Source organism: Bos javanicus, chromosome 5 (assembly GCF_032452875.1).
Source record: "Bos javanicus breed banteng chromosome 5, ARS-OSU_banteng_1.0, whole genome shotgun sequence".
NCBI lineage: Eukaryota > Metazoa > Chordata > Mammalia > Artiodactyla > Bovidae > Bos > Bos javanicus.
In genome coordinates this window covers 2,276,625-2,288,708 of record NC_083872.1, presented here as the reverse complement: position 1 = coordinate 2,288,708, position 12,084 = coordinate 2,276,625, and the positions used below count along the sequence as shown (strand labels likewise).

Here is a 12,084-nt window from a genome sequence, read left to right as displayed (position 1 = left end):
TTCTTCGGCGCTCAGCCTTCTTCACAGTCCAACTCTCACATCCATACATGACCACAGGAAAAACCATAGCCTTGACTAGACAGACCTTTGTTAGCAAAATAATGTCTCTGCTTTTCAATATGCTATCTAGGTTGGTCATAACTTTCCTTCCAAGGAGTGAGCGTCTTTTAATTTCATGGCTGCAGTCACCATCTGCAGTGATTTGGGAGCCCCCAAAAATAAAGTCTGACGCTGTTTCCACTGTTTCCCCATCCATTTGCCATGAAGTGATGGGACCTGATCCCATGATCTTCATTTTCTGAATGTTGAGCTTTAAGGCAACTTTTTCACTCTCCTCTTTCACTTTCATCAAGAGGCTTTTTAGTTCCTCTTCACTTTCTGCCATAAGGGTGGTATCATCTGCATATTTGAAGTTATTGATATTTCTCCCGGCAATCTTCATTCCAGCTTGTGTTTCTTCCAGTCCAGCATTTCTCATGATGTACTCTGCATATAAGTTAAATAAACAGGGTGACAATAAACAGCCTTGACGTACTCCTTTTCCTATTTGGAACCAGTATGTTGTTCCATGTCCAGTTCGAACTGTTGCTTCCTGACCTGCATATAGGTTTCTCAACAGGCAGGTCAGGTGGTCTGGTGGTCCCATCTCTTTCAGAATTTTCCACAGTTTGTTGTGATCCACACAGTGAAAGGCTTTGGCATAGTCAATAAAGCAGAAATAGATGGTTTTCTGGAACCCTCTTGCTTTTTTGATGATCCAGCAGATGTTGGAAATTTGATCTCTGATTCCTCTGCCTTTTCTAGAACCAGCTTGAACATCTGGAAGTTCACAGTTGACGGATTGCTGAAGCCTAGCTTGGAGAATTTTGAGCATTACTTTACTAGCATGTGAGATGAGTGCAACTGTGCGGTAGTTTGAGCATTCTTTGGCACTGCCTTTCTTTGGGATTGGAATGAAATCTGACATTTTCCAGTCCTGTGGCCACTGCTGAGTTTTCCAAATTTGCTGGCATATTGAGTGCAGCACCTTCACAGAATCATGTTTCAGGATTTGAAATAGCTCAACTGGAATTCCATCACCTCCACTAGCTTTGTTCATAGTGATGTTTTCTAAGGCCAACTGGACTTCACATTCCAGGATGTCTGGTTCTAGGTGAGTGATCACACCATCGTAATTATCTTGGTCGTGAAGATCTGTTTTGTACAGTTCTTCTATGTATTCTTGCCACCTCTTCTTAATATCTTCTGCTTCTGTTAGGTCCATACCATTTCTGTCCTTTATCGAGCCCATCTTTGCATGAAATGTTCCCTTGGTATCTCTAATTTTCTTGAAGAGATCTCTAGTCTTTCCCATTTTGTTGTTTTCCTCTATTTCTTTGCATTGATCACTGAAGAAGGCTTTCTTATCACTTCTTGCTATTTTTTGGAACTCTGCATTCAGATGCTTATATCTTTCCTTTTCTCCTTTGCTTTTCGCTTTTCTTCTTTTCACAGCTATTTGTAAGGCCTCCCCAGACAGCCATTTTGCTTTTTTGCATTTCTTTTTTATGGGAATGGTCTTGATCCCTGTATCCTGTACAATGTCACGAACCTCATTCCATAGTTCATCAGGCACTCTATCTATCAGATGTAGGCCCTTAAATCTATTTCTCACTTCCACTGTATAATCCTGAAAGATGATGCTGTGAAAGTGCTGCACTCAATATGCCAGCAAATTTGGAAAACTCAGCAGTGGCCACAGGACTGGAAAAGGTCAGTTTTCATTCCAATCCCAAAGAAAGGCAATGCCAAAGAATGTTCAAACTACCGCACAATTGTACTCATCTCACATGCTAGTAAAATAATGCTCAAAATTCTCCAAGCCAGGCTTCAGCAATACATGAACCATGAACTTCCTGATGTTCAAGCTGGTTCTAGAAAAGGCAGAGGAACCAGAGATCAAATTTCCAACATCTGCTGGGTCATCGAAAAAGCAAGAGAGTTCCAGAAAACCATCTATTTCTGCTTTATTGACTATGCCAAAGCCTTTCACTGTGTGGATCACAATAAACTGTGGAAAATTCTGAAAGAGATGGGACTACCAGACCACTTGATCTGCCTATTGAGAAATCTGTATGCAGGTCAGGAAGCAACAGTTCGAACTGGACAGGGAACAACAGACTGGTTCCAAATAGCAAAAGGCATACATCAAGGCTGTATATTGTCACCCTGTTTATTTAACTTATATGCAGAATACATCTTGAGAAACGCTGGACTGGAAGAAACACAAGCTGGAATCAAGATTGCCGGGAGAAATATCAATAACCTCAGATATGCAGATGACACCACCCTTATGGCAGAAAGTGAAGAGGAACCAAAAAGCCTCTTGATGAAAGTGAAAGAGGAGAGTGAAAAAGTTGCCTTAAAGCTCAACATTCAGAAAATGAAGATCATGGGATCCAGTCCCATCACTTCATGGGAAATAGATGGGGATACAGTGGAAACAGTGTCAGACTTTATTTTGGGGGGCTCCCAAATCACTGCAGATGGTGACTGCAGCCATGAAATTAAAAGACGCTCACTCCTTGGAAGGAAAGTTATGACCAACCTAGATAGCATATTGAAAAGCAGAGACATTATTTTGCCAACAAAGGTCTGTCTAGTCAAGGCTATGGTTTTTCCTGTGGTCATGTATGGATGTGAGAGTTGGACTGTGAAGAAGGCTGAGCGCCGAAGAATTGATGCTTTTGAACTGTGGTGTTGGAGAAGACTCTTGAGAGTCCCTTGGATTGCAAGGAGATCCAACCAGTCCATTCTGAAGGAGATTAGTCCTGGGTGTTCTTTGGAAGGAATGACGCTGAAGCTGAAACTCCAGTACTTTGGCCACCTCATGGGAAGAGTTGACTCATTGGAAAAGACTCTGATGCTGGGAGGGATTGGGGGCAGGAGGAGAAGGGGACGACAGAGGATGAGATGGCTGGATGGCATCACTGACTCGATGGACATGAGTCTGAGTGAACTCCGGGAGTTGGTGATGGACAGGGAGGCCTGGCGTGCTGCGATTCATGGGGTCGCAAGGAGTCGGACACGACTGAGCAACTGAACTGAACTGTATAATCATAAGGGATTTCATTTAGGTCATACCTGAATTGTCTAGTGGTTTTCCCAATTTCTTCAATTTAAGATAAATAATTTAATAAATTAAAATAATTTAAGAATAAATAAATAAATGTCTTCAATTTATTTCTTAGGGGCTGCCATAACTGAGTCCTAGATGGTTCACTCCCCCATTTCATAAGGGTGACTGCTTCTGAATGGATATTACCAGTTAATCTAAGTATGAACCTGAGTGTCTATTTCTTTTGCTCTAAAATTAGTTCTTTAATCAGAAAAGGTATTGTGTTAGATACTGTAAATAAGCTATTTAGTTACTACAACAGCTAGCAGAAACACAATAAGCAGAGAAGGCAAATCCAAATCCAGATCGAGTGATCCATTTCCAGTGAGGAAAATCCCTGACCTTCTATGACAGAAGTGGCTTAATATAATCTAACTACCGCCTGGGCATTACCATGCTTCTTGTAGTTTAGACACTTAGCTATGTATCACCTTTAATGGAAGAAGTTTATGTCATCGAGCTGACATAGAACCTCCACCTGTGCAACCACAGCCACTGTGCTCTTTAACCCAAGGAGCAAATGCTGGAGTGGCTGGAAGAAGACTGTCTTTCCCATGTACAAAGTGATTGTGGTGTTAATATGATTTTGAGAACTTCATCTCCAAAGTAGGACCTTTTGGAGAGCAGTTGTAGAGAACATAAGACTCAAGATTAATAAGATACATAAGTTCTGGAGATCTACTGTAAGACTGGTACCCATAGCTATCAATACTCTATACTTTGTAGTGTTAATTTTATATGCTTTACATATTTATCAGTAGAGGAACTCTTTAGCAAGATGAAAAAAAAAAAATACAGAAAAGACAGAACACTTTTTTATGCCTCATTATGTTCTTTGATTATGTATCTTTTCTTTAAATTTCTGCCATTGATTCTTTGTTCCAAAGATTGTGCATTTTTTTCTTTTTCTAACTATGGTTTAAAATGTAGTAGAAGAGAACATATTAAGTATATGTTCTTAATACACTTTTTAAATTTTATTTTTAATTGAAGGATAATTGCTTTACAATATTTGTTTGATATCTGCCACACATCAACATGAATTAGCCATGGCTGTACAGATGTCCTCTCCTTCTTGAACCACCCTCCCACCTCCCACCCTTTCCCACTCCTGTGGGTTGTTACAGAGCCCCTGCTGCTTCTGCTAAGTCACTTCAGTCGTGTCCGACTCTGTGTGACCCCACAGATGGCAGCCCACCAAGCTCCCCTGTCCCTCGGATTCTCCAGGCAAGAACACTGGAGTGGGTTGCCATTTCCTTCTCCAATACATGAAAGTGAAAAGTGGAAGTGAAGTCGCTCAGTCATGTCTGACTCTTTGCAACCCCATGGACTGCAGCCCACCAGGCTTCTTGTCCATGGGATTTTCCAGGCAAGAGTGCTGGAGTGGGTTGCCATTGCCTTCTCCAGAGCCCCAGTTATACTTAAAATTTGCTAAGAAAAAAACCTCATATGAAATATTCTTACCACAAAATAATGATGATGGTGATGATAAAGGGGGTGGGAGGAAACTTTGAGAGGTAATGCATATGTTTCAGGGAATTGATGGTGGTAATGCCTTTGCAGTATATATTTATCCCCAAACTCATTGAGTTATACACATAAAATATGTACAGCTTTTTACATATCGATCATACCTTAATAAAGTTTTCTTTTTTTTTTAAGGAAAATAAAAAGAAGACATGACTCAATCTCTGGGTCCATCTGAAAGTTTCATCAACAAACCTCTTCTTCAAATTTCCTTGTCAAAAGTCCTCCAATCTTATATTTCTCAACCCACTAGCCATTGGCTGTTGCCCATGAATCAAAATGTATACTTCATTCAGCCATCTTTCATTCTGCACAAGGTACACCCCTAGACTGCAGCACTAAATTGTCTGTCCCTTGGAAAGATTTCCTTCCTCCCGCGTCTTTCAATAACACCCTGAGCAAAGCTACAATGTTTCAGCAGTCAGTCCACTTCAGTTTAAGCCACATAGTATGAGGAACCGTCTATTAACAGACTTGTATATTTTTCTTTCTCAGGTTATATGAAACTTCCCATGAGGTCCAAGGGCTGGGTTGAAGGAAAATGGAGTTGAAAGACTTGCATAAACCTTATAGCATATATTACACTTCCATGTGATAACAGTGTACTGCTAGACATACCCTAATTTATGGCTTAGCAAATCAGACACCATTCAGTTCATGAAAAGCATGAACTCAGCACTCAGTCCATGTGTATATCTGGGTCCTTCAGGTATATATTCAGTCTCTACTAGAGTCTAATAGCACACCAAGAGCTGTTTTACAAAAGGAGAATAGCTACATGCCAAAGACACTGTGGCATGTATGGATTCTACTACTTGTTGAGTATATGTGAATATACATGTACTTACTGGAAACAAAAAACCGCAATATATATAAAACTCTGCAGTGGACATTGATCAAAACTCTGTTTATCACTAGAACCCATAAGAACCAGTAAATTATCATGGTGACTGGGTCCCCATGGATTAATACTATCTCAGAACCATTATCAACATTCAATGAAAGGTCTGATATCTTTTTATATCCCATAAAATATTCCTTTTTATCAGCATCGGGAGGTAAATTTATAGTATGTACTTGTGATGCTTTCTCAGTCTTTCTTCAAGGATATTGACCACTGGTTGACTGAAAATTTGTATTTAACTGTGGTCCAGGATGAATGAAGATGCCAGAAATGTTGTTGTAATAAAGAAGGAGGAACCCAAAGTTGCAGGGAGAGCAAACAGTGATGCCCTTTCCTTCAAAAGGCTCTGGGTCTATATGCTAACTTAGGTCTGGGAGTTGGTAGGGAGGCCATGATGATCATGATGTCTCAGGTCAGATCTCTGTTCTCAGCCTCTGAGTTTCTAGTGAGCTGCCTATTTATTTCATTTGTAGGGCCCCTAGGGTGATCAGTAAGTCACCACTAAAAATTTCTGCCATCAAACCACTTCTACCCCCTGAGATAACTATGCTCAGCCATTCTGGCATGGTTAGGGCCACATGTGGCCTCTGCTACATAAAATTCTATCATTCCCACTGAAGTTGGGATTCTGACTGAATGGCAGCATGTTCTGTCTTCACTTTCAACATGAAGAAGACAGCCATGGCTGTCCCTCATCAATGCATTTATCAGTGATCTGAGTAATCTTGAGAGACATAGCTACAGGACAGTTGAGTTGATCACTCATGTTAAATTCATTCTAACATTCCTAACTGCTTAAGACTTGAATTTCTTCTTTCTCATGATACTAAGAAATTTCCGGCATCTCCATTTTCTTGGCCACCATTAAATCTAAGAGTCAGTCTTCAGACCACACAGATACTCTCAGATGCTCAGACTACACCTTGAATCACAAATTTCTGGCAACAGTGTCCATAACCATAAATTCACCCCATCAAAGCATCAGTCTAGTATCTTCAAAATCCATTTCCTACACGTAATCCACAGCTGTTATAAATATATTAGCAAAATCATTTAAGTCCTTTTGCTTGTAAGCCTTTTCCTCTGAGGCTTGATATTGCAATTGTTCCCTAGGACATGCAGAGATCTGATATGGCGGTGGATCTGACATGCTGTAGAAGCAATCAGGGTAGTAAGGGTGCTATAAGAAATGGACATTTCTTTGCAAGGGACTTGCCTCAGAAAAAGCTGTTACAGGGTCTACAAGCAAAGCAAGATCAACATCATTAGTTGAGAGTTGAGCAAGAGAGGACTTGGTGAAGTCTGGGATACAGAGCATGCAGGTTTATTCAAGTATTCCTAAATGATATCACTTCAGTGATGGGGTCTAACTTTTTTTGAGTCAATGTTTTCAACTTCATGAAAAATAAATGGAAAAACTGTAAATTCAACCTACCTTATAATTCAACAAATAGCCTGCAGCATCAGACTTTCCATCTGATTTCCATCTAAATTAGTCTTGTGGCTACAAAAGATGAGAGATTCTTTAAGGGCAGGTGTAAACTTTCTTTGAGTCTCAGGTGGTTTCTAGAGCTGAAAATTTAAAATATTGAGCCTACCTTTTCCTTATAGCTCACCAACACAATTTAGAAAAAATACCAATCCAATCTCAAGTCCTTTTCTTCCTCATGCCCCGCATAGAGGTCTATTACAGCAGATGACCAGAGGTGATAACTTAAGTGATTGCTCATTCTCTGTAGCAAGTGCTTTTGAAACAAAACCAGGTCCACTTCTTTGATGTTTTACTGTCAATAACCACTTCTGGTACTAATTATGTTATTACTCAGGTCTCAGTTGCACACAACAGAATCCACATTAACCAGTTTAAGCAGAAAGTGTTTACATAGGAACTATGTGCTTCCATAAATGTTGAATCAATAAAGGAGCAGGATCCAGGCTAATCACCCAGAACTGACTTCTAGACCTTAGAACCACTCTGCCTCTGCTGTGATTGAGAAAGTGACCATCACCACTGCAGGAGGTAACAAACCAGCAGTCTGTTTCCACTGCTGATGACTGAGAAACCGCATTAACTCTGACAGGACTGAGGACTGCCACCACAGGACCCATGGGCACCCCGGGAATACAGTGTCACCATGCCATGACAGGAAGCAGCCTCTGGGGGACTCATCTGCCACATCAGAGGGTCACCTCCTCGTATGCTGGCTCCAGAGCCATATCACATCTCCCACACCCTGTGCCCCCACACTCTACCTCTCTTGCCTGTGTTCACTTTTTAATCAAAGTCTCATGCAACAGCATCTGACTGGTGAAACATAAATCATATCTAAAACTCTGACTTCTGGAGATCTGGGAACGTAGTGTTAGCATACTAGCAAGGACTAGCAAGGACTTAGGGTGGATGCTGAGTTAGCCATTATTACTCATAGTTTCTCTTTTCATCGTATATGTGAAAAACTTCATAATCACAAAGATAGGCCTAGAAAAGTCACCACATTATGCCTTATTTTTTCTCTGTCCCACGAGTAGTGGGAAGACAAGCAAAATTTACAAAGAACCATAGTTAGAACCAATGAGCCACATCCACAAACTATACGATAAGGCAAACTGTATCAACAGGCTGACGAGAAGGGATGGGGCTTTCTCAGCAGCTTGGGAGACCCTTGTGGCTCAGCTGGTAAAGAATCTGCCTGCAATGCAGGAGGACCCGGTTTCATTCCTGGGTTGGGAAGATCCCCTGGAGAAGGGACAGGCTACCCATTTCAGCATTCTTGGGCTTCCCTTGTGGTTCAGATGGTAGAGAATCTGCCTGCAATGCAGGAGACCTGGATTTGATCCCTGGGTTGGGAAGACTCCCTGGAGAAGGGAAAGGCTACCCACTCCAGTACTCTGGCCTGGAGAATTCCAAAGACTGTAAAGTCGCAAAGAGTCAAACATGACTTTTTGTGAAAGTGAGCGACTTTCACTTCACTTCAACAGCTTAATTGAGGTATAATTGATGTGCAATACACTATATTTAAAGTGTACTGTACAATGAGTTTTTATATACATTACACCCATGAAAACATTAACACATCAAGACAATGAATATATCCATCAGCCTCTAAAGTTTTCCCAAATCCCTTTATAATCTATCCCTATGGTGGGGAGTGGGTTCTTTTAAGTTGACACTGCATCAAATTAGCCAATTCATTCTTAAACAGAGGAACGAACCAAATCCCCTCCCAACAAAGCAAGATATTTTCTCAAATCCAAAAGGCTAAACTTTCACTACAACAATTCAGCATTCTTAGACAATCCAGAAAAACACTCAGCATGTTGAGGCATGGCCCTTGTTCTCTCTTTATCCACCACAAAAATCAATATAATGAGACAAATAAAATAAATCATTGGCTCTTAAATGTGCATAACAGAATACTGATGTGTAGTTAGTGTCACAAACATGTCTCAAAATTTGGATAAGTGTGAAGACATTTTATTTTCTACAATGGAGAACACATACTTTAGCAATGTCTATCAGCAACTGACGTGAGCAAGTCATACAACACAGGTACTATTTGCAGCCAGTAAGATACATAGGCTACAATAAATGAGAGATGAGAGAAACCAAAGAAGATTTTGTATTTACTAAGACAAACCCAAAAATGTCTGATGTTAAGGACATGAGAAAGAATGACAGGGTAGTAAACAGTTCTATTCAAACAGCAGTATAACATTAAACGCTACCAAGGGAACAGTGTAATGCATTTCAAATATATTGCTCCCAAATTCTAGTATTTAGAAATGTGACAAGAACATAAATAGGAGCCACCGGGAAGAACATGAAACATATCTAGACCAGTGGGTTTCAGGCTTTGTATTCTTCAGAATCACCTGGTGGGGGGAGGGCCGTTCTTAAAATAACACATTGCTGAGCCCCACCCCAGGGATTCTGATGAAAGAGGTCTGGGATGGGGGTCCGAGAATTTGCGTATCTAATAAATTACTAGATGTTGCTGATGATGCTGGTTTGTGGATCACACTATGAAAGCTACGACTGACCTACACTTCCTGTTTAAGTGTAATATTCAATAGGAGTCAAGAAGGGAAAGCAGTCAGTAAGCCTAGGCCAATGATATGAACATGTAACATAACCAGAGAGAACGTCCCTCGACTAAGGAATAAATGGCAAAGGAAAGAGAAAACAAATGTGGAATTTATGCAAAAATCCTGATAGAAAAAGAACATGGGAAGAGCTAATTCAACTAAGTGAAAAAGGGTTTAAGAAAATAACTAATTTGACCTCTAAAGAAAATTAGAGAAATAAAGAACTATATAATGCAAGAGATAAAAGATGAGATAATATGACCCAAAGAAATGAATAAGCAAGAATAACAGAGAAATGGCAAAGGAAGTTCAGAAATTAAGGGAAAGAATCACCATTGGAGAATTTGTTAGAGCATCCAAAGCAGTGAAAAGCAAAAGAATTGTGGAGAAAACAAAATCCATAATGTTGAAGACAGACTTGAAAAAGCCATTCCTAAATAAAAAGGAAAGGAAAAATTAGAAAAAAAAAATTAGAGAGAAAATGACAGACATGAAGCAAAAACAACAGAAATCCTATATTGCTAACTGGGGCACCTAAAGTAAACAATGAAATAATTGGAAAATGAAAAATTTTTCAAGATCTTGTGCTGAAGTTAGTTTTCTGATTTGAAAAATCTTGAACATGGTAAAAACAATGTACATAGCCTAGTGAAGAAATGGAAGTTCAAGGTAATATATGAAGAACAGTATGGAGGCTCCTTTAAAAACTAAAAACAGAGTTACAACATGATTCAGCTATCCCACTGTTGGGCATATTATTCAAGATGAAAACTCTAATTCAAAAAGATACATGCACCCCCATGTTCACACACAGCACTATTTACAATAGCCAAGACATGGAAGCAATCTAAGTGTCCATCAACAGATGAATGAATAGAGAAGATGTGGTGTGTGTATATATATATATATGTACAAACATACACACATGCACATATATATAATGGAATATTACTTAGTCATAAAAAGGAATGAAATAATCCCAATTAGAGCAACATGGATGGCCCTAGAGATTATCACAGTATGTGAAGTAAGTCAGAAAAAGACAAAGACAAATACCATATGATATCACATATGTGGAATCTAAAAAATGAGACAGATGACCTTATTTATAAAACAGACTCACAGATATAGAAAACTTGTGGTTACCAAAAGGGAAACAGCAGGGGGTAGGGGGAAGAAGGGGATAGATCAATTAGGAGTTTGGGACTAACGTATACATACTACACTATACAAAAGAGACAGACAACAAGCTCTGTATAGCACAGGGAACTATGTTCAATAACCTCTAATATGTAATAACCTATAATGAAAAAAATCTGAAAAAATATATCTATATCTATATCACTTTGCTATATACCCAAAACTAACACAACATTGTGAAACAACTGTGCTTCAATAATTTTTTTTTCTTTTTTAAAGAGCACCTGAGGAGAAGAACCACAGGCCCTCCATTTCCAGGACTGAAGTGCTGCCTCATGGTCTTGTATAGCCTCTCCTTTGCTCCAATGAAACCACGCCAATGGCTGAGTCATCCTCATCTTTCTGTTTCAGCTGTTGTTTAGTTGCTAAGTTATATCTGACTCTTTCGTGACCCAATGGACTGTATGTAGCCCGCCAGGCTCCTCTCTTCATGGGATTTCTCAAGTAAGAATACTGGAGTGCGTTGCCATTTCCTACTCCAGGGGATCTTCCTGAACCAGAGATCAAACCCATGTCTTCTGCTTTGGCAGGTAGATTCTTTATCACTGAGACCTCTTTTTTAGGTTTAATGTCAAATTTTCAGAACCCTTTCCTAACCTTCCTCTATAAAGCAGACCTTTGAATTATTATCACTTCATCTTAATTATTTGTTTCTCACCATTATGGCTTTTTAATTTGCAAAATATATTACTCTGTTTTTAATTATATGCCAATTCTCAATAAAATTCAAATTCCACAAGGAGAGAAATAAAGTTTGTCTTATTCACAGCTGTGTTCCTAGCATCTACTACAGTGACTAGCACACAGTAGTTAATCCAAAAAATATTAGCTAAATTAATTAATAAATAATTAAGACAATTAAAATCATATTTTAGACTGTAAGATGAAATAGTATTAATTAGTCTAGTTAATGGTATTAACTATTTATACACTGAAACACTTTGCAACTATTAATAATGATAATGCAAATCTATATTTAATGATATAGAATAATGACCACAATACATTAATGAATGAAAAAAAGATTACATATTGTTTGATCTACTTTCAGTAGATTACACATGGGCTGTGACTTTCAGGTTATATGCATAAGATATTTACCAAAATATTAGCAATCGCTGTCACATACTATTTAGCTTCCATATGTATTTTTTATAGTCTGAGTTTCTTCATCTACAATGAACATGTATTATTTATAATAAGCTTTTAT

At 39.0% G+C, this 12,084-nt stretch overlaps 1 long non-coding RNA gene across 1 annotated transcript in view; it reads left to right on the top strand.

Moving 5' to 3' along the window:
• LOC133247127 (uncharacterized) overlaps window positions 1–11,659 on the top strand; it is a 152,747-nt gene extending 141,088 nt beyond the window's left edge. Inside the window, exon 4 of the long non-coding RNA XR_009736266.1 lies at window positions 11,094–11,659. This is a non-coding gene — a long non-coding RNA (uncharacterized LOC133247127). The remainder of the gene's footprint in view (window positions 1–11,093) is intronic.
• Window positions 11,660–12,084: the final 425 nt, after the last annotated feature.